The 27,505-nt window shown below is 40.9% G+C and overlaps 1 protein-coding gene across 1 annotated transcript in view; it reads right to left on the bottom strand.

Annotated features, from left to right (window-relative positions):
* Positions 1–27,505, bottom strand: part of DHRSX (dehydrogenase/reductase X-linked) — a gene marked incomplete at its 5' end in the record, with an annotated part of 141,815 nt that overhangs the window by 74,752 nt on the left and 39,558 nt on the right. The gene's annotated exons all lie outside the window — the stretch shown is intronic.

Genomic DNA, 27,505 nt, shown 5'->3' with positions numbered 1-27,505 from the left:
ACCTCAAAAATTAGGTGATTTGAATCCAAATGTTCAGTTTCAACTAATAATGAACAAACAGAGAATGAGAGAAAAATCAGAGAACCAGGGATGCGTGCAGATGACTCAATGTTATTCGCCATACTCAAGATCAGAAAAAAAAAAAAGAGAGTGAGAACTTCCAGGAGGATCTTGCCAAAGGCTCACAGATAGCTGGGTAACACAAAGAAAATTCATGCTGGAAAAAGATAAGGAGTCTTGAAGGGAGTGTTTAAATTCTTTTCGTATTGTGAATGCCTCTGAGATAACTGTGACTCCTCAACACAAAAATTGAGATAGCGTTGCACACTCTAATTGATGAACACATCCTGAGAGTCAAAGGAGGTAAAGATAATTGTGGCGGTTGGGTTTGGTGTCACTATGTACGTACATGCACATAACTGACACTGAGCTTAAGCAAACTGCAAGACATTATCATTTCTAAAATAACGACACTATAGCTATGCATCCCAGGTGAGAACTGGCAGTTTTGCTGCTGTTCTATAAATCACACAGCCCTCACAGCTACTAATCTGCTGCAGAGATCTTACTAGCTAGCACAGTGACAGGAGAAAGAAGCGCAGAAGAATAAAATGCCAAGAATAGAACCAGAGTCTCTTGATTGCTGCTTCAGAGGCTGTGCTGTATGCTGGACTCCACCTCCTTTCTTTTTTTACTTCTATACAAATAGATATTTCTTCTTATTTTCAGGGATGTATTCATATAAGAAAGGCTTTTTTTTTTCTTTTGACATCAATTCATCCTTAGGAACCTCTAGATCTTCCCCCCCTCCCCCCACCCCAGAATCCTGTTTTGTTACTTTGCTATTCTTCTTCTCATCTCACCTCCCTTGCTGGTCCTCCAGAACTTTCAACATGATCACTCTAATGTAGTGTCCATATTTAGCACGGGGCTTTAAAGCAATTAACTTTCATAGCAGTTCCCTGCTAATGCTGACCTGGAATTTCAGGCAATGTAAGCCAGAGCCACGGAGCAAGGAGCCACAGGGTTCTCCTCCATCTCAGTATTCAGTGTCTCTGATATTTTCATTCTTCTTGAAGGCAGACTGACTTTGGGACATCTAAGTAATCTTTACTCTTAGGAATGTGCATCCTGTGTATTTTCCAGTCTCAACTCATGCTGATAACTGCTTTCATTAGACAGTTGGTGGAAATTCTCCCTTTCATGAGAAAAAATATTCCCGGGAAGGCTATGTCTGGCTGGAAAGGGTACACTCTCATTTGGGGACTGTTTAGGAAAGAAACAGATACTTTTAACTGCATAAAACCCCTTTTTTTCAGGAAAAAAACAAACAAAATATTTTTTCTAAAGGTACAGCTTGGGGAATGTAACTGCCCTTTATGCCACTTCTAGGGAAAGGACTACCTGTAGAGATAAATCTTTGCATTTCCATTCAATCTTTGACTTTCTGGAGGCACTTTCATCAGCTAAACTAATTTCAAAAGAGTATTGGTGCGATACCCCTCCAGGTCTGAATTTCTCACCTGCAGAAGGGCTGCAAGGTACGGAGCAATGCATCAGTCGTACTACCGTGATGGCAGCGAGCTTGCTGGATTGCTCAACAGGGATGTATAGCATTGTTAAATGCGTAACAAGTGTATGAATCTGTTTCTGTGTAAGTCTGCTCCCTAGTTAGCAGAGAGGAAACCAGCAGATTGAAGGGTCTATCTTTTTGGAGGCAATAGCCACAGCAGTGGTTTTTCCTTTGGTGCACACCCTTTAGGGACAAGCCTTTAAGAGGGGGGAGGGAGAAAACAGATTCTCCTTAGTCTGCTTATACCCAAGTGTAACTCAAATGTAGGTAAACTGGATTTTTTTTTCCATTTTCTTACCTACGAAACATAAACTCAGAAAGACAAGACCTCTTTTAAATTTTGCATCCTCTGCAGGGAATTAACGTATGACATTATTCTCCTTATGGTTTCTGATGTATTATCGGTGTTTGGTTAATGAAGAAGCTAGAAACTCTCCTCACCATAGATTACTATTTCTAATATGGTGAGAGCTGTGATCCTGACACTATGAAGACGGGGAGTAGAGAACTACAACTGGCATGGATCTAAAGACTCATAAAGGCTTTTGATTTCTGCTTAATGCCAAACTAGCATTTTTGGGGAAGATAACCCCTCACATATTGGGAAAGAAATCAGATAACAACTTTTATGCAATCAAGCATGGTATTCTAGCAGACTAACTTTAACTGCAGGTCTGGATCTGAATGCTGCCTTTTGAATACATTTTGAACTGCTGCAGAGCCCCAGATTAGCAGCGCTGCAAGATCAAAAGGCTGCGATGCAAAATTTTGGTGCAGCATGCCGCAACACATAAAAACCACACTGCCTGTTTTTAGCAGACTCTCACCCAGCATGGTGCCTCCTTAAGTCTATGTTTAGGGCTCAGCTCAACTCGCACCTGCAGAGGGCTGAATCCAGCCTCCGATGCCACGGCGAGCACTGTACAACCCAACCTGGCGCTGGGTAGGGTGATGGGTCCCCTTCCCGCCTCCCCTGCCTCATACGGGAAAGGGGAACGCAGATGAGCCAGTGCCGGCCTGGGAAAATATGTCAGCTCCACTTGGGGACAGCAGGGAGCAGGGCTGCAGACAGACTCGGAGCGACCACCCAGTCCTGGCGCCCCATGCCGGCACAGCGGCCATGTGCTTCCTCCAGTTACTTCATGAAAGTGACACAGATCTCCTCCGCCACTATTTTTGGGACTGAAGTAAATTTGGTTAGCTGTGTATAAAGCTCTGGAACAACACATTTTTAATGGGCAGGTAGAGTGCTAATTTAAGGGTAAATTATATATTCGGGTTAGCAGCTTGGCTGCCTTGTTGTTTGGTTCTTTCAGGCTTCTTGGATGGCAGCCATCAATGCTCTGTGATTTATCTCTATTTAATTTTTCCACTTTTTCAGACCCTTAGCTGTTGATAATTCAATTTCTGGCAACTGCAAACCTTCACTCCCTATTATAAGTTATACCCCAAGGCAGACATAGTGCCATCTGCACTATAATGGTGGTGGTAGCTAGTGGATGTAAAGAGGCAAATGTCCAGATGCCGCTTGGGCTCTGAAACAGCTTTAATATACAAATGATGTTTGGATTAGAAATACCTTCTGAATCCAAATATTAGCCGCTCAGAAACACTAGGGTGTTCTCCCAAGGGACCCCTCCACCCTATACTTGACTTCTGCATATTGCCTGTCCTGACAGCTTTAATGGGCGCAGAAAACTAAGAATTTTTCCTTTGGCCAGCCTCTAAAATCATCAAAGGAGGAACTAATCCCAATCCAGTCACCCTTCATACACACTCATCTCACTCCCCTCATCTTCCCTTATCCTTCCCTCGCAATCTCCATGCTCTCCAAAAGAAATCTTCTTTCAGGAGGTTTGTGCTTACAGCAAACCATCAGTTTCTGCTTTCCTGAGAAATACGCCCCTTTCCCAGCTGCTGGCAGCAGCTCTCCGCAGGCTTCAGGCACAGCGCAGCGGCACAAGGCACTGCTGCATGTAAGAGCTGGGAGGCATCATCCCCTCTCCAGCGAGCCTGGAAACGATACAAGTCTTGACCTGAATTAAAGAGAGATGATTATATTTCAGGTAGAAATTACCACAAAATCTTTCTAAAAAGCTCAACAAGGACGAAGCCTTCAGACAGCGAGGTGGAAAGAAAATACCGGAATAACTGAAGTATGCCCACACTTGTGCCGTAGGGCTCCAGGCTAAAAGAGGGAGCCTTGCCCCACGCTGGGTGTTGCACAGATCAGCACCAGTATAGCCCATCTTTCTGACCTCCTGTGTGACACAGGGCCTGACCCTACAGTTATTCATTCCTGAGTCAAACCTATAATTTCTTGGTGAGTTATGGCACAGCTTGATGAGCTATTAGCTGTGGGAAGCTACCAAGAAACGAGGACGATGCTGCTTCTCCACAGGGATAGTTATGTTGAGATGTGGAAAACCTGTGTGGCTCCGGCTGCGTCTTCCTGTCCTCTGATGAGAAAGGAGGACAACTGTGGTTATCTTGTGCGATAACCAAGGGGGTGGAGAGTTGTTCGTGACACCACTGGAGAATTTCTTTGCTCCCTACTGTGTCTCCTTGGCTAAATATTTAGATTTATATACTGCTAGTTTATTGGTATTTCCTAAGCAGAAATTCACCTGATATTATTCAGGCAGAGTTTCATCTGTCTCTACTCAAATGGTTCAGCATATGCCTAATAACAAATCTTCAAAGTTTCTGGACTTCACAGTGAGAAAGTTATAATTTGCTCCTTTTTGATAGGCACAGCTATCTGTAATACACATCCAAACAGCCTGCGTGGATGACCTCCCACAGTACTCAGCCTTCATTTCTGTTTTAAAATTACCTTCCCAAAGAGAAGGAGGTGAAGCAGAAAGACTTCAGACCCACTAACACCCATTCTCTATTAAACTGTTATGAAAGTAATGAAGAAAAAGGTAAACTAATCATGAATATTTCCTGTCCCTATTCTGGAAACAACTGCATTCTTGTTCTCTGAAGACATCTCTTTGCCGTTGCCTCAGCTAAGTCAATGAGGAAGAAAGAGAAGCTGGAGCCAGAGAGAACAGAGAATAATTTAAGACATTTGGGCAACCTGGAATGTAATTTTGCTGGAGGGCAATATTCACTTTCCACATCATTTTGTTTTTGTGGAATAAAGGACTTGTTACAGCTTGGCAATGCTTTTTAGGAGATTTAAATTTCTAACAGAAAACAAACCCTTCAAGATGCTTGACTTGCATTGTTCCAAATTACTACATTCTTTAGCTCTAATCAACCCGTTTTTGATCATTGCTCTTTTAAGACAGATTTTCTTAACGTAAGCAGAAGTTACATTGTCTCTGCATAAGCTGTGACTCACAGCTATGATTTTATACTACTTTAATGCAGGATTGTTTTCAAAACTCTCTCAAAAAACTCTGTATGCAACTAGTACATCAGCAAAGATTTTTGAAAATGATTTTTTTTTTTCAGAATTATCAATGCTGACACCTATTTTATCACTGGTAATGGTGGCTACAATACTCAGCAAATCATTTTTTTACCTCAGCTGGAGTGAGCAGCAACCATTAAAGGGCAAAAAGTGTGCAATCAAGGTATCTGAGTGACCGTTCACAACATTTTAAAAGTTACAGGTTATGTTTCACCCATGAAATTGAGGAAAATACATTTGTACTCCATGCTTGGAGCAGGGAGTTCTTCCACGCTCCTCTAGATTGACATGGTTAGTTTGCCCACGACGAGAGCAGTTTCTTATTCCCCTTGGCCCTTGGCTTCCTGACTACTACGTTTTGCAGCTGAAGTGAATCCACTCTTAGGAAGCACCAGTTTGTGCTGCTCCTTTTTTTCCTGGAAATAGGGTCGTGGTGTATGTTGTGTAACACCTGGCAGGACAGCTTAGCCTGAGCAGAAATCCAAGGCAACAGCTTTCCTCCTCTGTGTCACTTCTCTATTTCCCTTCACTGCAGTTGCAATCTTCTATTCTTTCAGTCCCTCTTCAAAATCTGGCTTTGCTTATGGTAAGGGAGGGCATAAGTTACACATCCCTCCTTCCAACTCAGTTCTGCCTTCTGGAACTTTTCAATGAAAGGAAGAGGAAGAGGATGTGTCTGGTACTTACAAAACAGTGTGAGCAATCCTTCTAGTGGCTGGAAATATAGATCTCAAGAAGAATGTGTGTTGTGCATTACTTCCTGGCAAAAACATCTAATCTGTTACTTTAAACTATAAGATTTTGGTTTAACTACTAGAGGGGAAATAAAACCAATTATTGGTTTTATTATTAGTGGTGAAGTGACAAAACTGATGACTGACACGAGAGAAACTTACAGCTGGTACTTATACAATTTAAAGAACATGGATGTGCTCTCTCAGAGGACTCGTTCTGTTATACTGTGGTCAGTTTGTGATAAAGCCACCTATTAATAACAGTCAGACTTGGAATCCAAGAATGTTGAGAGATACTCTTTGTGGGAAAAAAAAAAAAAAAAAAGAAATGAAATACAAGTGGTATTAATTCTGTAACATGTCATGGATAAAAAGTCTCAAAAGCTGAAGTGCTCTGCAGAAACATGAGCAAGATGGAAGATGCAAACTTTCATCTGGAATGAAAATCCAATGGCTTAATACAAAGTTCTACCAAGGTAGCTCCAAAGTCAAATGCAGGACAAATGCTATGCCTGGTTTACTGCAACCTTAAAAGTACACTGGATCATTCATAGATATTCCAACTTAATTTTCTTAGGATACAAATCAATAAGAAAAAAGTTTTGAAAATATACTTTTCTCAATGTCACTCAAATTCTTCTAGAAACTGCAGAAAAAGCTCTAATACTATCCAGATGACCAAAACTTAGCACTTTCCATTTGGAGCAGATCTCACTCCTTTCAAACACTCAGCAAGAAAAACACAGACTGCAGAACCTTATAAAAGACAATTCTAGAAAAGCCACTAGTCATGAAAAACCCCTACCTAAGTGTGCAGGTGAGCCAGGAAGGATTATCATGCATCATGGCTTATGTATTTAAAACATCACACGATTAGAAGAGACATAGAAAAATGTGTGATTTTTCCTATAAATAGAGATTCCCTTAGGCCTTAACTGCAGTTACAGTTTAGTGGGATCCCTTTGAAGCAAAAAGATGAGCTATCATGTGCGAGAACATCAAAGTAGGCAAATAATGACACATTAGTGTGGCAAATGCTTCGTCTTTCAGTTATGTTCACAGCTCTGAATTTCTGCAAGGCAATGTGGATAGCATACCAATGTATACAGGGACGACCCAACATATACGAATACTTCACCCATGATGATAACAAAAAGCTAAGAGTATCAGATTCACAAGAAAGCTTGGAACTGAAAAAGTTCAAATTTTTCAGAGTTCATGTCACGTTACCCAATCTACCTGGAAAGAACACATGGGGGAAAGAAAAAATCAGATTATGAATTTTGAAAAAGCATTAAAAAATCATCAGACCATGCAATAGACACTTCTGTAACCTATGAGCTATTTCCTGGCCACTTATCACATTTATTCCAGCAGCCTCTGTCCTCGATCCATTAAAATGTAGCATTAGCTGGGGAAAGTATACAGTGCTATTTGAGTGTTTTAGAGCTGCTTGAACCCAAGGTTTCAAACAGTTTTGTAAGCAAAATTGCCAGAGTTTATCAAGAAAGGTAAAATACAGCAAAATAATTATATACATTTGTAATTCATTCTTTCACCATTGAAATGCAAAAATTGATCTGTGACAAATAATTATTAGGAACTCTTAAGAGTGAAAATACAATGGCAATTTTCTAAATTAATTTAATGGTTGACTTACTTTAATTAGTGGTAAATTATTTATTGCAAGTTCTTTAATCACTTTCTATTTACACAAGGGAGCCCAAATCTTGGTTGAGCTATAGAAATCACTGCAATAATAAACAATAAAAGATGTTATCTAATCCTTATGGGTTTGTGTGGGTTTGTGGAATAGAAAGCAAAAGAGCTGGAAGACTCTGATTTTTATTTTACTGTATAACGTTACATACAAGCAACCTATCTACAGTTAAAGTAAGGAAGCATGGAGTGGGCAGATGATCACAAATGATGGGTATATTCACATGCACCACATCTCAGCCCTTCATAAACTTATTGGTTTCTACTTTAGTTTTTTTTCTCATATGGGAAGCCTGATCTATAATCTCCCTTTTCCAGCTGGTGGGAAACTTTTTCTAACTTCTAGCCTAAACCTATTCTTGGATAGTTAATGCTTCATTGTTTTTGCAAATTGTCTTTTACTGTAAATATATTTGTACCGCTTTTTATTATTTACCCATTGACATATCCATGGGCAGCAAGACTATCCTCTCTCACATTCAATTATTTTTGGATAAAACCAACCAAGTTCATGGAATCACGGAGTTTCAGAGTTGGAAGGGACCTCTAGAGATCATCTAGTCCAACTCCCCTGCTAAAGCAGGATTGCCTAGAGCACATTACTCAGGACCGCATCCAGGCGAGTCTTGAAAATCTCCAGAGAAGGGGACTCCACAACCTCCCTGGGCAGCCTGTTCAGTGCTCTGTCACCTGAACCGTAAAGAAGTGTTTCCGTGTATTTGAACGGAACTTCCTGTGTTCTAACTTGTGCCCATTGCCCCTCGTCCTGTCACTGGGAACCATTGAAAAGAGCCTGGCTCCATCCTCCTTCAGCCCACCCTTTAGATACTTGTATGCCATAATAAGGTCTCCCCTCAGCCTTCTCTTCTCCAGGCTAAAGAGTCCCAGCTCTCTCAGCCTTTCCTCATAAGGGAGATGCTCCAAGCCCTTAATCATCTTAGTTGCCCTTTGCTGGACTCGCTCCAGCGGTTCCCTGTCCCTCTTGAACTGGGGAGCCCAAAACTGGACACAGTATTCCAGTTGTGGCCTCACCAGTGCAGAGTAGAGGGGGAGAATGACCTCCCTCGACCTACTGGCCACACTCTTCCCTATGCAGCCCAGGATTCCATTGGCCTTTTTGGCAACAAGGGCACATTGTTGGCTCATGGATAATTTACTGTCTACTAGGACCCCCAGATCCTTCTCCTCCGAGCTACTTCCCAGCAGGTCCACCCCTAACCTATACTGGTGCCTAGCATTCTTCCTCCCCAGGTGCAGGACCTTGCACTTGCTTTTGTTGAACCTCATTAGGTTCTTCTCTGCCCAGCTCTCCAGCCTGTCCAGGTCACGCCGGATGGCAGCACGGCCCTCTGGGGTGTCAGCCACCCCACCCAGTTTGGTATCATCAGTGAACTTGCTGAGGATACACTCTGTCCCCTGATCCAGGTCATTAATGAATATATTAAACAAAACAGGACCGAATATTGACCCCTGGGGGACACCGCTGGTTACAGGCCTCCAACTAGACTCTGTGACACTGATCACAACCCTCTGAGTTCTGTCACACAGCTACCTCTCAATCCACCTCTCTATCACCTCATCTAGCCCACACTTCCTCAGCTTCCTAATGAGGATGTCATGGGAGACAGTGTCAAAAGCCTTGCTAAAGTCAAGGTAGATGACATCTACGACTCTCCCCTCATCCAGCCAACCAGTTATAACATCATAGAAAACTATCAGATTGGTCAAGCAGGATTTACCCTTGGTAAATCCATGTTGACCACTTCCAATAACTTCCTGTTCCTCAACGTGTTTGGAGATGACATCCAGAATGAGTCGCTCCATTACCTTCCCAGGGACAGAGGTGAGACTAACCGGTCTGTAGTTTTCTGGGTCCTCCTTCTTGCCTTTTTTGAAGATCAGAGTGATGTCAGCCTTCCTCCAGTCCTCAGGCACCTCTCCTGTTCTCCATGTCCTTTCAAAGACGATGGAGAGTGGTCTAGCAATAACATCCGCCAGCTCTCTCAGGTGCATGCCATCAGGGCCTATGGATTTATGAATGTCCAGCTTGGCCAAATGGTCTCTGACCCGGTCCTCCTCAACTGAGGGAAAATCTTCCTCTCTCCAGACCTTCCCCTTGCCTTCAGAGTATGGGATTCATGAGGGACAGCTTTAGCAGTGAAGACCGAAGAAAAGAAGGCATTCAGTAACCTTGCCTTCTCTGTGTCTTCCACCACTAGGGCACCTGTCTCATTCATCAGTGGGCCTACATTTTCCCTAGTCTTCCTTTTTCTATTGATATACTCAAAGAATCTCTTATTGTCTTTAACTGCAGTGGCCAAGCTGAGTTCTGATTGAGCTTTGGCCCTTCTAATTTCCCTCCTACATAGCTTTGTTATATCTTGATAGTCCTCATAAGTTGCCAACCCCCTTTTCCAGAGAATGTAAGCTTTCCTTTTTTTCCTGAGGTCCAGCCAAAGTTCTCTATTTAGCCAGGCTGGTCTTCTTCCCCATCTGCTCATTTTTCAAGACACCGGGATGGCCTTCTCCTGTGCTTCTAAGAGCACCTGCTTGAAGTATGCCCAGCCTTCCTGGGCACCTTTGCTCTTCAAAACTGCCTCCCAAGGGACACTCTCAACCATGCTCCTAAACAGGCTAAAGTCTGCCCTTCGGAAATCCAAGGTGGCAGTTCTGCTGGCTCCCTGCCTTGTTTCACCAAGAATTGAAAATTCTATCATTTCATGATCACTCTGCCCAAGACGACCTCTAACCTTTACATCCCCCACAAGACCTTCTCTGTTAACAAACAGTAGGTCCAGTAGGGCACTTCCCCTAGTTGGTTCCTTCACCAGCTGTGTTAGGAAGTTGTCTTCCACACACTCCAGGAACCTCCATGACTGTTCCCTCTCTGCTGCGTAGTATTTCCAGCAGATGTCTGGGAAGTTGAAGTCCCCCACAAGAACAAGGGCAGATGATCATGAGACCTCTGCCAGCTGCTTATAGAATACTTCATCAGTTTCTACATCCTGATTAGGGTGTCTATAACAAAATCCCATCACGATGTCTGCCTTGTTGGCCTTCCCCTTAATTCTTATCCATACACACTCAACACTGTCATTCACACTGTTAAGTTCCAGACATTCAAAACTGCCCTTAACATAGAGGGCCACCCCACCACCTCTCCTTCCTTGCCTATCCCTTCTGAAAAGTTGGTAGCCATCGATTACAGCACTCCACTTGTGTGTGTGCTCCCAGCACATTTCTGTGATGGCAACTATATCATAGTTTCCTTGCTGTACAATGGCCTCCAGCTCCTCCTGTTTATTCCCCATGCTTTGTGCATTAGTATAGATGCACTTCAGCTGGGCTAATTGTCCTGCCACTTTCTTGGGGGGACAAGCCCTAGTTCGCACCTGATCAAGCTCAGACACTACTGTAGTTACCAAATTATCACTACCCCTCGTGTCTTTGTTGCCACACAAGTCTTTTTTTTGTTAAAGCAGACTCTCTGTTTACCTCAGAAACACTTCTCTATTTCAGTTTGCATTCACCTTTGTCAAACATGCAGAACAGAAAAGTAACCTGTATTTTAGAAGGAATTCAACATAAGTTGGTACTGATATTTCCCAATTTCTTTGGGGTATACACCACCAAATACATCTTAGGATCATTTATCTTTTTCACAGATATATGAAAGCCTAAGCTTCTACAGCAGTGGCTTATCTTTGTCACCTTTAGTCATCCTAAAAACACTGAATCCACTGAAGTCCTCCTTTTCTTCAGTTATTTTTAACAGATGAGCGTTGAGTTTATAGCTGAAAACTTATTTTATGATATTGTTCAGGGAAGCCTTTTGATACCAGGCAGACGAAAAGCATCTCAGTATTAACAGTTTGCAGCTTATTAGCACAGTATACTTCTGCTGAATTTCACTGCACCACACAGAGCTTCATTTGAGATGATTAAAATTTAATATCACAATGTTCAACTAAGCCATGCTGGAAAATCTGCTGTTAGAATTCTTTTAAGTCTCATTATACCAATCCAGGGAAAAATCAACTATGACAGGCTTGGAAAAGTTCATATTTAAATAATGCTCTTTGTCCTCCATACAGGGCATATAGAAAAAGTCATCACGAAATATCACAGCGACTTTTTAACACACTACCCCTTCTTCTTTGCTAGGTCTTTGGGGAAATATAGGAAGAAAAATGGGAGGACAGAAGAAAGGGCAGTATTTTGAGGCAAAGGTTGCTGACCATAGCTGATAAAAAAAAAAAAAACAAAACCAAAAAAAAAAAAAAACAAAAAAAAAAACCCAAACCCAAACAGATAAAATATGCTAAGAATGCAAAAGAAGGTTAAAACAGTTTTCACAATAAAGGGTAAGCTGTAGTAATGCGAAGAATACAACAGCAATAGTTAATTGGACTTGAATTAGTTGGAAGAAGGTAAATTAGCAAAGTTTTAAACAACTTTTTCTCAAAAGATGCTTCAGTGGCGATGAGGAACTCTTAGAAAAGATAAGCACAAAGAGGGTGGGGATTTTGGAAGGGGGGTTTGTCTGGGTTTGTGCCCAATAGAGATTTCTTTGTTTTATTTTTTTTAATTGTAATAAATGATTTTAAAACTTCTTTCAAGATTTTTCATGCTACAACCTGTAAACAGCACGTAGCTCTCGGAGGGCTGCACCTCTATTTTTGACTTGCATTCTAATCAGAGGAATCAAAGGGCTCCCAATGGCCTGTCCCAGCCACAACCAGCATGTTGTGGATCTGTAGCTGCTCTGGCCCAGCTGATTTCCTGGCAGCAAACTCCCGTCCTGGAACTACGTAGCCATGAGAATAAACCTCACTGTCCTGACTGCTAATATCTTCAACATTTCATTTTATCCTGCCTTCCTGTTTGATAAACTACATTAACACAAGCTTATAGTATATTTCTACATTTTTTTGTACTTCCTTCTTTGTCATTATCATAGATTGCCCTGCATGTATGTCCTATCACAATTTCCATTGATCCATTGTCTCTCTTTTGACTTGTGATTTCTTTTTCTAGTGTCCAATCACTCCAGTGTCCTCTACCACACTCTCAGTTATAATGGGAGAGTGAATTGGCAATTCAAAGCTTTTCTGCTTATTTGCACCTACCACTGAAAGCAACATTTTTTTCCAATGTTCAGATAGTTCCTGCAGTGATCCTCGGTGCAAGCTTGCTTGACTTTACCTACAGTGGGTAAATGAAATCCATCTGCCCTTGGATGATGGCTACTTATGCACCAACCACTTGCTAGCTTGTGTAGTCAGATAACCCTCTTTTGGCTCTAATCTCTGTCCTTTTATTTAAACATACATCTTGCTATGCATTCCTTCTCCAGGATCTGCCAGACCTGGGGGATCTCACAGCAATCAGCGGAACATTAAAGAGGTCATTTTCATCCCACCGGACCTGTGACCAGCAGTCCGGACAAAGAAGCTTGCTCCAGACAGAGAAGCTTGCTCTGACCCTCCCCACTCAAAGTTCACGAGTCCAATCCTGACGTCTTAACAGGATTCATTAGACATCACTGCTGTCACTGATGAACATGTTCTTTCTCTGGCATAATGCTTATGGATTTGAAAATGCAAGACATGTTTAGAAGAACAGCAAGTAGACTCTGTGTCTTTTTAATTTTCTGTTTTCCCCTTAATGAAATTCTGATATGTTGGAAAGCATTTTAATGAAACGCATCAGGAAACAAGCAGAAGTTGCTTGAAAATTAGAGTTAATTATACATTGACTGTAAGTCTTGTATGCAACGGTCTGAACACAGTACTTAATACGTTTAAGATCAGAAGTTTAATGATAAAAAACAAACAAAATGCTTTTGGTCCTTTTTATAGTTGTATGAAGCATGAATTAGTTGGCTTATTAGTAGGTAGAAAGTGTTACAGTATTAGCACTTGGGTGTTCTTTCTGTTTCCCACTTTAATTCATTTGGAGTCCTTTCCCAATACACGCGGTGTTGGCATAACTCTGTTCCTACAGAAATTAACAGATATTTTACTGGATAGAGTGAACTGTTATGGACAGGATAAGAAAAATGACAAGAAAATGTAGAAGAAAAACCCACTTGGTTTTCTAAATAGAATTCTGTAGCCCAAACCCCACACATCCAAATTCAGTGCTTCAGAGAGGCACTTTGGTTTCCTAGTGGTCAGAAGAAGACGGTGGGCTCTTTCAAAGGAAGCTCTGGAAGGTGACCTTCCTTCACTGACTGTATCAGAAATTTGGGAATCTGAATATTTGCCTAAATGATCAGAATAAACAAGTATGACAAGAACAATAAAAAAAAAATTATTTCCCAGTTTTTTCAATCAGTATTTCTAGCAGCTATGTGCAATTTATTAGTACTAGGAAAGTAAATGAGTTACCCAGTTTTACATTTGTCAGAGGTATCTTGGAGAGTAGTAGCCAGTGCTGTTAGTTTCCTGTAAAAGCAGGTGTCCAGCTACAATCAAAGCTATCCACAGGAGACTGCATTCTTTGTGCCTGTCACTCTACTTCTACTATGATGCTGAAAAATGAAACTGATTACCTGCTTATCTATCCCAGCTTTTGTTCTTTCCCTAAGAACCCATTGACCCATCTAACTGTTTTGGTCTATATCTTTTCTTATTTGCATCATAACAGTTTCCTCAGACACTCAGTGAGCTCAATTTATACTTCAGAACTAGACACCCCTCTTTCAGAAAGGTAGTCTATTTTGATCTAAGCCTAGACAAGATGAAAAATCCAGCTCTTCTGGAACTTTTTATTCTATTAATTTTATTTTACATTTTATCACCCTTGTTATTAAAGCTGATTTCTCATTTGACCTTGCCTGCGTTTAACTGAGGGATATAGGTCAGATGATACCCGCCCCCCTGAGTTTTCAGATCCAGTTCCAGTCTTCACAGGAGACCACACATCATACAATCACCTTTATAACCATTAGAAATGTCGTATTACAACTAGTTTTCATTTCTCCCTAACGTGTTCTTAATTGCTTTTGCTATGCTTTTTTTTTTTCTTCCCACTGTGTTAACAGCCCTTTAGTTTTAGTACCTCTTGCATTTTTTCTCTTAAAATTTATGACAACGGATTGTGCCATTCCAGGAAAAATCTACAGGGTCAGACAGAAACTGAGCACAGTTTTTTTTCCTGGGGTCTAAACTGGCAAGATGCAAGCTGGCTCTGGTCTGGAATTTGATGTAGCGCTGTGCATAAGCAAATACACTTGGCAAATACTTGGGTAACACCTAAGTTTCCCTCTAAGGCACTTTCTCCAGTTGTTCAGTCATTTCCTTGATCCACCCTTACACTTTCCCCAGTTTTTCCAATACCTTATGTGTGTGTATACATACATGTATGTACACACATACACAAAGTTTGTTGCACCAGGTCTGATATTCAGAGTGTCATTAAAAAGGTATGTATATTCATAGTTAAGGGTTTTAATGTACTGCTCACTTCTTTTATTTTGGACAGCACTGCACAAAGTATGCATTCTTGATTGCCTTAATCTTAGGGTCTTTTTTTTTTTTTGGATCCAATTTTGTTTTCGAGTTAGAGTTTTTTTTTTGGAAAAAAGGTATTGATGCATACAATTAATGGGGGTACATAGAAAAAGAGTTAAGGCAAGTCCTTGACTTGCCTACTTACTTTTGTGCAGCCTATGGGCTATCCCAATTTATTAAGGTTAACAGTGAAATTTTTCTAATGCAAAGCAAGCAATTTAACAGGTATGTAATTTGGGGGTTGAGCTATTTTTTTTTCTTTCTTTTCCAGGCCAAACTGTAACTCTGCCAACTGGAGCCACCTCCCTCCACCCCACCCGAAGCCAACCACTTCCAATGAAACATCAGGAGAGACCATTTTCTAGCCAGCAATTTGCATCAACACCATTCACAGAGCTCAGAAGCAGCTGACCAGATTCTTATTGAGCTTTTCCAAGTAATGTACCTTGGCGTGGGATCAAGCATGAAGAAGATATGAAGCAACTGAAAAGGAGAGGAGGTGACAGGGATTAGAATGGCAAAGAAACCCGCGTCTCAGCAGCAAATTTCAGTTTGGAATGCCTGGATGATACCTCCGTCTGCACCTGGTCTAGTGAGGTTACAGACACTACTTATTGAATGTTTTCTCCCCAGGGCAGTTTCTGCACCCGGACTGAGGATGCCTGCTGCCCGTTCGGGCACGTGTGCCCGTTGCGCTGCCCTGCGCGGCTGCTGTGTGGGCCAAGCACCCTGCTTCTGCAGAGAAGGACCCTTTGCTCCTTGTGTCAGCAGGTATCAAAGACACCAGCAGCCTCCTTAAGACACCCAGGCTGTGGAAGAGCAAGGGAGGCTGCAGTGCAATTCAAACCAGTGCTTTTCGGAAACACTGTGCTGTTACGAAAAGGAATGCAAAACTTGTTTTCTAGGAAAACGAATCCTCGTTAGATGAAAACTACAAGGAAATAGCTATGAAAAATATGTCAGAGCTGCAGTGCAGGGTTTTAGTGGCATTTTCCTCATACTCATTACTGAAATTAATTCACAAGACTTGCCACAATGTGCTGATAGGATATAGCTGTAATACGTTAAGCTGTTGTTAAGAATTCAAAACATGACAATCAAAATAGTTCTCTTTATATGCTGTTAGAACATTTATTTGCTTGTTCGATGCAAAATTTAGTAGTAAAAGCAACCAGGAGCTGGGAAGGCAGCCAAGCAATAAAATTGATTGATTGCCCAAATACATAAAAATCATATCCACAGCTTTCAAATATTCTCTCAAAAGCAGAAAACCGTCTCTTCAAGGTTACCAAACAACCTGGCTAGACAGGATGGCAAACCTGCTGTTAAACAGAAGACAAAGTTCGTCTGTGAGGTGTAGCTAATACAATTACTGGTTGCTCAAAATAGCATGCATCTCCATAAATCTCTCTCTGTTTAAGCTAATTACCAGTACTTATTCAGCAATGTCATTTTTCTGGATTCTTCGATTACATCAGATATACAGTTGTGTGTTGAGGAAAAACATACCGATAATATAACCCATGGGTTTTTTTTCAAAAAAGACGCATTCTCAGACTTTGTTTTGCTTTTCAACTGCTTCTTTCATAAGATTACAGATCACTTCACCAGAGCACATCATTTTTCTTTTGTTCATACATTACAATCAACGACAAAAGGATCCAGCCTTCTAATTCTATCCATTTCTCTTGCACTGCCATCACTCTCTCAAAGTCAACATTGTCTAAACCGAGTATTAAACAAGTATTTATAGTAAGAGCAGAGTATAAAATGCAGAAATGGAACCGAGCCTGGGACACTCACAGGCAGACTTTCCAGTGCAAGGCTAGTATTTTCAATCTCTAGTTGTCACCAGGAGAATACGAAGAACTATTTAGAATGTGGCCAAATAATATCTTACAAATAAAAATATTTGAATTAAGCAAATTAACTGCTTTTCCATTGAAAGAAATCCCAACTAAGAAATCTGAATTCAGCCTCAGAGAAGGTGCTGAATACAACACTCTGCCTTCCAGCCAGAGCCGGGTCAAAAACTTCCTTATCCCCGCTGACTGAATCAAGGCCACAGTTGTGCATGCCAAATTCATATTGCTTTTCATTATTATTACGCGTGACAGCTTTAGTCAATGTGAAGGATCGGAATTCAGGGCACACGGTGTTCAGGGGGATTCAGTGCCTCACTCTGGCAGGAGCTATTGAAAATCCAAGCCATAAATCTGCCTTTGCAGGCTCTGATCAAGAAAAAATACTGCTGACAGGTCCAAAAAGTTGTTGAAATACTTTTCACAAGAGAAGTTGCTTATGAGACAAAAGGAGGTCATCCCTCAACCCGTATGAGTAAAATCTAACGCACATATGGCAATAAATACCTTCAAAGGCTTTTGCAAGTATTAAGTAACCAAAATTAATTTCACTAAAACTTCTACTTGACTCTTAAGTGGTTGGTTAAACAAAACAGCCAAATAAACCTCCTACCTGCATGCTTAAACTAGAGAACGGCTTCTGAAATAGATTTGATCCACATTAATTATTTAAAATAATAATGCATCACGAATTTTACCTACATATATTGAATGGACATTACTCAGCAATCTCTGAACTGTAAGAGTTGCAATAGTCCTTTTGGTTTTCAAATTGTGGTTCAGTTTTCCATATCATTGTAATTACTGCAGCTGCACCGCTGCCAACAAAATCCTAGACTCAAAGCTCTTGGCTATGACAGCACTTCTAAGTAATCACCATGGGATACTGGGCTAAACTCAAACAGGTTTCTTTTTTATGAGCTATATACATGAGCAAAAGCTAGAGCATGTTTAAACAAAGCAAATCAATTCAAGTCAAGCCTCCCTACTTAATAGATTCACACAGCTTATTAAGATGAGCAAACATGCCTTAATGAAGAACACCCATCTTCTAAACGAGAGAAATAAGGCCTTGGTTGTGCTGTTTAGGCAGGGCAGGGCAGGGCATAGCCCCAGTTTCAGGCTGTCTCAGTGCTCGGAGAAGCAAGTCCACTACAAAATGAGTTCACTGTGGATTCTTCACTGCTCTGTCCATTATTTTTAGTCCTACTTTGCTACCTAGTAGAGCTGTTGTGATGACCGTGTCTGATGGCTCCCCAGTGGGCACATCATCCTTTGCAGGACAGCAGGAGTCATAGCTACAGTGACTTCATGTTCAGCTGCGTTTTTCAAATGACAGGACGGCTTTTTTCGCTTCCCCTACTGCAGTGCCTAGAAAATCACCACGTACTTCAGAAGCTCCTAAGATGTAAACAAACACTGACTCTAAAGGAAGATTTAGAGTAATATTGTTAGTCAGTGGAAACTACCACGATCGTTTCCTATAATGAAAACTCTTCTCATCATGTATTTTCTTCCCACCCTAGTACAACTTGAAGAAGTTGTCAATGTAAGTTGGTCAATAATTGTGTCATCCTCAGACTACGCCATCATCTCAGACACTACAGGCTTTTTCCACTGACTTGTCACTGTGGCCAGTGAGTGGTGAACACCGCTTAATACTGGGCACTGGGCACAGGTCCGTGGCTTATATACACAGACAAACATCACAGTCATAAATGAAATACTTAATTCATTATGTAAATTTTTAAGCTAATTACAAAATACATGCTAAGGAGTGTTTCATATTCCAAGAGATTTTGATCTCCACAAAAATGATTAAATATGGAATTGGTAACTAGACACATTATTTACTGAAAAATTTAAAAAAAATAGGAAAAGAAGAACAATTACTATACAATACTGTGGCTTCATGCAGAATCAACTCAGAATTTCAAATAGAAAATCCAGTTTGCCTAGAGGTTTTCCTGTTTATCATCTTTAAAAAAAAGGCTATCAACATTTACTGCATACAGTACATCTTGCAGTCATTCGTATCCGTCTCTGGTTGTGTCACCTCTCTGACCAAACAACCTGAAAATATATAATTATGTATGAAAAGAATTCAAATGGAGGAAATGCTAATATAAACTGGTATTGAATGACATTAGAAAGCTCACCAACATTACTGAACAGATTAAATTAGCATTTTTCCACAACATTAAGACTCTGTCATGGAATGCAGCTCACAGTACGTGCCTTTCTCTATCTTTTATTCAAATTAACCTCGGGCTTTTCCTTGCTTTGTGGCTTTATCCTAATGGAGAATTATGATGGGGCAGTCAGTTGTTGTCCAGGTAATATCAGTCACAGGAGTCCTGAACCCCACCAGGCAATCAAAACATATATTGAATAAATAATGTGGTATCTGCCACATGAATGACTGGTTCCATCATGTACAGAAATATTTTAATACTTTATTTTCTTTTCCCCTCATCAGTCAACAGATACCCTCTTGAGCTGCAGATACTTGTGGTTTTTTGGCTACAGCAGCATTTCATTGTGATCTACTACATATAAGACATCCATAGGCCATGAAAAGAGAACTTTTCAGGTACATATGGGTTGAATTCTGCAACAAGCTGCAGAGGTGCTATGTATTATCTAAGACACAAACCCAGGTTCAGTCTATTTTATTGAAACAGAGACATGTCACACCATGGCACCGCAGTATCTTAAGATTTGAGCATTTTAATACAGTGCTTAAACACAATTGTTATCACTTGAATAGAAGTACCGTGTTTTTACTTGATATATGTTTTCCTTTAGCCTGTATCAGTAATATCAATGCCATCTCTTAGTGACATGTTTCTTCTTGGCTGACTTTGGTTTTTCCTATTGTGACTTACATTTCCCCTTCAGATAGGAAATCCTATGCAGTTTCCCTTATGATTGTGTGCTATGTTAGCACCATCAAAGAAACATAGGTTCACTGGCAGAAGAACCCACTTATCTGTTTCCAGACATTTCATGCAAAAGGCCGTCTTCACCTTCTCTCTCATGAAAACACAAAAGATGGAACATCACAGTTCGTCTTACATGTTCTCCAGGACAGATCTCCTCCACAAATTTTCTCCGTCTGTACTGGTAGGGTGTTCTTTCAGAAGGATTATTTTAATATGGTACATTTAATGTATCATATCTGAACCAAAAATCTTGCATCTGGAATTTCTTTCATAATGTACAGTTCAAGCTCTCACTAACATTTCATGGCACTATGATGATGCTTTACGGTGGAAAAAAATATATAAACAAAAAGCTCTACATCATTATAAATTTTCATTGCCATCAGGTGATCTACCTTCTTGGTATTGAGTTTCCATGAGTAAGCTCAGGTGAGAAGTAGCCTGCATGATCAGAAGCATTTACAAAGAAAAGCACAAACTAGTTCAGTATCACATATATAACAGTCCTGCAGGGACACATGTGGAGCTTGATATTCTTCATGCTGAAGTCAATAATTAAAAGTACGTTTACTTCAGTGGGAGGCTTTAGAGAAATAAAATGAAAACAGGAAGGATGATGACCAAGACCAAGGAAATCACAGGGGAAGTTGTGCAGTAACATAACACGATGTAGGAAACTAGGGCTTAAGGAGAGAGTTGCATAGGAGAAGATAAAACAGGCAGATGGAAGAAAAGCTCTTTGAAGTGAATTAATAGAAGAATTTATTTTATAAAAGCTTAAGGTAGAGGCAAGTATGATCAGAAGCTGGTCAGCAATTTAGACAAGCTGAAAGAGAGACAAAGCATAAGATTTGGAGATGAAATGATTGATAGCTGATACAGGTGGAAAAAATAAGGGGAAAAACACCCAAGAGGAGTTTCCTGTATCACCCAATTTCTAAGCGGAATCTTTCTGACTGTCTTAAGTGTGACAAAGTGTTGAATGAAGCTGAATGAAGTTTCTGGGTTATCTGTACAATTTTTAGATATAACTGCACCTCCCGAATATAGCCAAATCAGAAAGAAACTGTCAAAAAAAAGTCCAAAAATAAGATACAAAAAGGATCATTTGGAAGAGCTTTTGGAACAATGCCTTCTGCTGAAAGACATGAAACAGAGCGCGGAAAAACATTGAGGAGATAATGTTTCTGCAGGTTTCCAATAGTCTGTTTCAAAGCAGTCAAGATGTTTTGCTACTCTATCTCGTCAGTCAGTCATGTGAGACTGAGAATGAGGAATTCGACCAACTGGAAGCACAACAATGGACCAGCAGGAACTTTACTGACAACAACAAAAAAATGAGATTAAAGGAGCTGAACAATTGCATTGAGTGCCTCCTTCAGAATTGTAACAGGGATAGAAGAGCTGCTGGGGAGACAAAAAAACAAACAAACAAACAAAAAAAACCCAAAACAAAACAGAAGGTTTCTGTTCCAGACTAGCAAGGACAGAGAAATCAAGAATGCACTCAGAGGAGTCTCCTATTAGGAAGTACCACAACAAGTCTACTGTGTGTGGTTTCATCAAGAGGAAGCATCAACATTCACCAATACATAGTATTTCCTTTAGGATGTGAGAATAAAAGTAGGTTTGCGCTAGGGAGAGAAGAATTAGTAACTTCAGTGAGAATGGCATATATTGACATCTGCCTTGCAATGTCCTTCGGAGAGCTGAAAAGATGAAGCGTCTCCAAGAAGCTGAAAGTTGGGAGTAGGAAGCCGTAAGATTAACTAAGAGTTACGCAGAAGCAGCTAGAGGAAGCCACGCAAGTGAAGGCTATATGACTGCCCCACTCAGAGATAATGCACAAGATGTAATTTAGTAACTATAAAGCAGAAGCATGTACACTGCTTTAGATTTAAAATAAATAACAGTGGAGCTTCCTTTATTGGCACTGAAAATTCTGTGAGCTTATAATTCCTTTTCCACGGCATTTCTGCATTTTCCCGGAGCTCTGAGCTGGATTCCGCACTGTGTCTGCAAGCCCTATCAATAATTCTTGAAAGGTGCAATAGGAACGGGACTAAAATACCTACAACAATCACCTTCATTTTTGCTGCAGATAATATTTGAAGAAAACAAAAGTGAGATAAAGTAGAGCACAGGAGTGATTAGATCGTTTAGGGAAAGTGCATTTGCCTCACTTGGTGAAACCTATTTTCTTGCTGCAGCCCAAAAGGGAAAGAAAGGGGATGAGTCAATGAGCAATTCTTTTTCTAGAACAAATTATTTCAAGTCAGTTAATATCCTTGACAGTACTGGAGTGGTAAATTATTAGTGAAATATATATTTTGAAATATTACCTTGGAGCTTTAAGCATATGCCCCAATAATCTCAGATGAAATAATTCAGCTATCAAAGTGTTACTGATCCTGAGTAAGGATACTGAAGTTTTATCAGAATACCTAAATTATACTTTATTTTCAAATTATACTGCTTTTACAAAACATATGTTGTCGTTAAAAGCAAAACCATACCTTTGTTATAATTTCATTAACGTTAGTGGTAATTTTGGAAGTGCTACAACAGGTTAATGAAAGGTTTTGGTTACATGTAATATGTACAGCACAACTAATAAAGAAAATTCACCAGCATAGGTGCTCCTAAAATATATCCAGCAAGGCAAATATGAGATTTTAATTTGCTTTAAACTGTCCTTCGTAGATAATCCAGTATATTGTGCATGTACTCTTCTACTGAAAATTTACTCTTATTTGAGCTTGTCTCTTATTCTGTTGTTGAAATCTGAAGCTCTATTCTGTCATTCACATTCAATCAGTCTACTCACATTGACTTTATGAAGAGAAAAGCACCATTCAAGCAATTTGGACACTGACTACATCATTTTAAAGAGAGAGATCAGACTTCCTGAATTAACATTTCTCCTTTCATCTTCATACAAGAGTGCTATTGTCATAGATACAGAGTATTCAAGGACAGAGTCATCCCTAATCTAATACTGTATTGGGAATATTTGGTACTATTTATTAATTGAATCATTTAGCTATGTAAAAGGAATAATGCACACATAGGCCATCCTTTTGATCCACCGACCTTGTACATGAGAGATTTCTCCAAGGCTGAATTTTCAGGCTCCACATATTACCAGAATAAAAGAAGGGAAGAAAGAAGCTCGAGGCATTTGAAAAGCATGACAGCTCAGAGAAAAACTCTGCAGACCATCTATATGACACAGCTAGAATAAGTCCAGGAGTGCTTATCCAGCTGCAGCCTAAGGGATCTGCCGTGCAGCCAGCTGCTGCTGCTATTTGACATCTGGGATCTGTAACTGGCATTGAAAAGAAAAAAAAAAAAGGAGGGGGGGAAGAATTGAAGAGTGATGTGAACTTAACAACAACAGCAATCTTCTTTCTCTCCCCCAACACTAGCAGTATTTCTAAAGAAATTTTATTGCAGGCAAAAATTAAGATGGAGTCATTGTGCACTGCACAGACACAGCGCACAAATGAAAGGTGCTGTGGACCCTGGAAAATGAGTGTAACACAATAAAACTATTAGAGAAACACACTAATATTGCTAAAAGCAGCACCGTATGCTCATATCTGACCAGCAGTTTTGTTACTTACTGCTCCACTTGCAAAAATTACCATGGCTAATTCATGCCGTGGGGATGAGAGCGCCTGGTTTTTAAGGCTGAGTGAGTGGTCTCAAGCATTATGCCAAGGGAATCCAGTTCTCCACTCACAGAAAACTTTCGCCTGATTTCCCCCACCCTCTCACCAGTGTTTACTGGACACAGAGAGAAGTTCAAGCAGGGAAGTTGCTTGCCTGAGAACCCACAGCGTGTTATCAGCAGAGCTAGGGAAGATGAAACCAGCCCACCAAGGGAATGCCCCTTGCACAAAAGCCTGGATCCTCCTGCCACACCAGGGACCAGGTGGTCAGCTTTTATGTAGTAATGCAAACTCATGTTTTCTCAGTTTCAGTGTTTTGCAAATCTCTATGAAACACAATAAAACAGGCAGTCAGTACTTCCACATTACTACACAGAGCTGCTGACAGGTTCCCTTTCTATGGCTTGTGCACTTCATCAGAGGTTACTCTATATGTCTAGATAGCTTCTCATCCTCATATGACCCCCTCTCCCTCTCATGACTGCGAGCATTTGAGATATGAGTGATTCATGTACGCCTGACACAAACTCCCAAAAGCTTTACTAAGTGTAATTTTATAGAAGGAAATTGCCTGCTTCTCTGAGCTGGATCAGCAATGTCTCCCCTTGTCAACCCGCAATGCTAGTGAAGCTTTGAACTGCCACAGCCTCTCTCTGAGAGAGAGACCTCGCTGGGAAAGATCATGGGAGGAAAAAAAGACTTCTGTGCCCCTGCACGTGTTTCTGTAGCAGTGTCTATATTTACATTTTTGGGGAACTAACTTTGGGCCAGATTTTGTCACTCTTATTCATAGTGAAGAGTATCTCACTGCATGAATAGTCCCAGGGGTGTTGACTGAGGCAATCCTGGATCATGCTGAAGTGCTCTTTCCACTGTGAGCGATTTATTTTTCTGTCTGGCTTAAAGATGGCTTCAGCTGAACTATTCACAGATGACGGCAGTGTCCACGGTGGAGGCAGGCTGCGACCTTTACACAGCAAGGAACATTTCTGCAAAGGGTCTTCCACTTGTGGATGGGACAGATGGCACTGCTGTAAGCTTGGAGCATCTGCGTGAAGTAGGGAGTGCGGGAGGTGAGGGCATGTCTGTGATACACTGATGCTGCTCATAAGCACCTCAGCAGTAAGTACAGGCACACACAGGACTGTGCAAATCTCCCTAGGACAGACAAAACTTACATTTCAGGGAATGAAGACTTGGCCTGTGCACTTGGCATCAGACAGCCAGGGTTAGGCTGGCCTGCCAATTACATTTCTGGAAGTTCCAGAACGGACAAGTGTATCTAACTTATACAGATATTGATACCGGGCGCACATGCTAGAAGTGTGTTTCCAAATGCGGTTTTGATGCTAGAGCCATGGCCAATCACCCCAGCAGAGTTTATAGAGGCCAGAGCTTCTTCCTGAGGCAGTAAGGAAAATCCCACTGCAGGAAGCAAATGAAGCAAGCACACACTATATTGATACATAAGGTATTCACGCTCCCCCATTTCCTCCCCCAAGAAGGGTGGGGGAGGAGAGGGGAAAAAAAAAGAGGGGAAAGGGAGGAAAAAAAAAAAGCTTGTGGGCCGAGATAAAGACAGTTTAATAGAAACAATAACAGAAAAGGAAAAATAAGAATAATGACACAGGTCACGCTCACCACCTGGTGAATTGGCACCGTCCAGAGCAGTGACTGCAGATTCCCACCCCCTCAGCTAAACCCCATTTATATACTGAGCATGAAATCTATAGTATGGAATATTTCATTGGCCATTCCATCGTTCTGTCTACACTTCTATGGGAAGCAGAAGAAAGTCCTTGAATAGTGTAAATATCACTTAGCAACAACTAAAACCAATAGGGATTATTGACATTCCTTTCACAGCAATCACTAGAAAGAAAATTAACTCTTTCCCAGCTGAAACCAGGGCACTGGTAGACAAACAGATCGACCACAAAAGTAACTCTTGAAATTTTTGCCCCTTCTCTTCAGTTTACCTACAAGCACTTCTCCAAAACCCTATATAGAAAAGTACTTCTTTGATGCATAGCTACTATTTGGCACAACTAGAGGACAGTTTGACAGCCCCAAGATTTTACTATGTCTCTAGCTTAAACAAAAACACACACGCAGAGGAACTGCAAAGGGGAGGAAATGAGTTGTTCATGCCCATCCTTGAGACAAATATCAAACCTAAAACTTCAGAGCTTCAATGCAGGTTTTAGCTCCCAGATCATGTACCCTAGCACATTTAAGCCAACCAACACCCCAGAGAAAAAGTTCATTTCAGAAGTCCTATGGGGAGCCAAAAGTGTTCACCAGGAACATAGAGAAGTATTAAATGCAGTGTGTAATTCCAACACATTCAGGAAAAAAAATCCCAGAACCCACTGATGTATTCCTGTCACAGAGATTTAAAACTGGCAAAAGTATAGAAAAATTCTGATGGGTCCTTATCTAAACAATTTACTCCATAAATAGCACCACTGAGTTCATGGCCTTTACTGTTTCTTTCAATGATCCAAGTTTCCCCCACTCCTGAAGTAAAACAGAAACTAAAAATAAAGAAAAAAAATGTTAACATTAGAAATGTTAAGCCTGATCTTCTGTGCCTGTGATGAATAATGCTTATGCTCTGGAGGACCCAACAGTGTTACCACCACAGAAACCTGCTTGTGAATGACAGCTGTCTTGAGTGTGGACCTGAGTCCTGGCTGAGACGTCTGAGGCCCTATAAATTCACTCACACCCAGAGGATAAAGGACTGGATGAGGGCTGGCAAGTAACGCACAGAAACTGTAGACTACAAAACCTCTTTGGGCTTGGAGGTGGGAAAAAGTTTGTCTGGCTGGTTTTGGGTTGGGGCAGGGGGACTGGTAAACATAACCTTGAACCAGATTGTGGCTTTTCCCTTGTGAGTCCTCAAATATTCCAGTCCAATGGGCTAAATGGACCAACACACAGGATCAATGCCTTAAAAAGCATAAGGAGGGGGAGCTAAGCAGATTTCTTTTTGTTAGAGTTACCTATGGCTAATGGCTTTGCTGGACTGAGGCCAGCTACCATAACATACACATCTCTTGAGTTTGTCTAGAAGTGGTAGGTGTATTATTTGTTAAATTACTCTATCCCTTATCTCACGTTAAAAAAAAAAAAAAAGACTATAAACGTTCTTTTACTACAAACAGACACAAATTGCTGTGCAGCAGTTTGAAATGCTTCAATATATATTTCTTCCTTTAAGCCTTTAAACTGTTGTTTCACTAATTCCAGCAAACACTTGTCTTCCCTATAAAGGAATGAATTATGCATGGCAGCAAAGGAACAGAAAGAAGAGGGGTGATCTCAGTTAACTACAGCTGCCTGAATGTTAGCTGCCTAGCTCCAGCTAGTCATTTATGCTGCCATTCTTAAAACAGGTGTCTGAAGTGGAGAAATTTGCCTTTTAGATGTGCCAGTCTCTCTCCTGTCACTAGTGAAGGTGTTCAGGTGAAGAACTTGGAGGACCCAACCAACACCCAAACGGCTGAGGTCAGTCAGGTAAGTCACATAACACCAGGGAGCACCAGACAGGAGCAGAAGAGCCCGAGTTCAAGCCCCTTGTCCTGGTTTGAGGTAAAACAGAACCATTTTTCTGTTCATTAATTTTACTTTGCAGTTAAGCTTCTTCTAACTACTGAAATTAACAGCATATTGTGCAGACAATGTTCGGTCTCAGAGTGATATGACCTGATTAGTTGTAATTTATGCCAAGGAATGGAATGCAGAGAGGCTCCTGCTTATACTTATTGCCATAACCCCCAAGGCCAACCAACTTTGTTATTTGCCCCACTGGAGGGTCAGAAGTGGAAAAGCATAGAGGCGTCCCACCTGCGGGGAGGAGTGGACAGGACAGGTGACCCCAAACTGACCAACAGGGTATTCCATCCCATCTGCCTCATGCTCAGTATAAAAGCTGAGGGATCAAAGGGTCAGCCCTTTCTTCAATGGCCGGCATCTGAGGAGGATTCTGTCTGTTCGTCTGCCTTTGATCCTGATCCTGAATCCAGATCTGGAATCCAGTTCTCATCCATCA

The sequence above is a fragment of the Vanellus vanellus genome, assembly GCF_965231255.1.
Source record: "Vanellus vanellus genome assembly, chromosome: 1".
Lineage (NCBI taxonomy): Eukaryota > Metazoa > Chordata > Aves > Charadriiformes > Charadriidae > Vanellus > Vanellus vanellus.
This window is presented reverse-complemented; position numbering and strand designations above follow the sequence as displayed.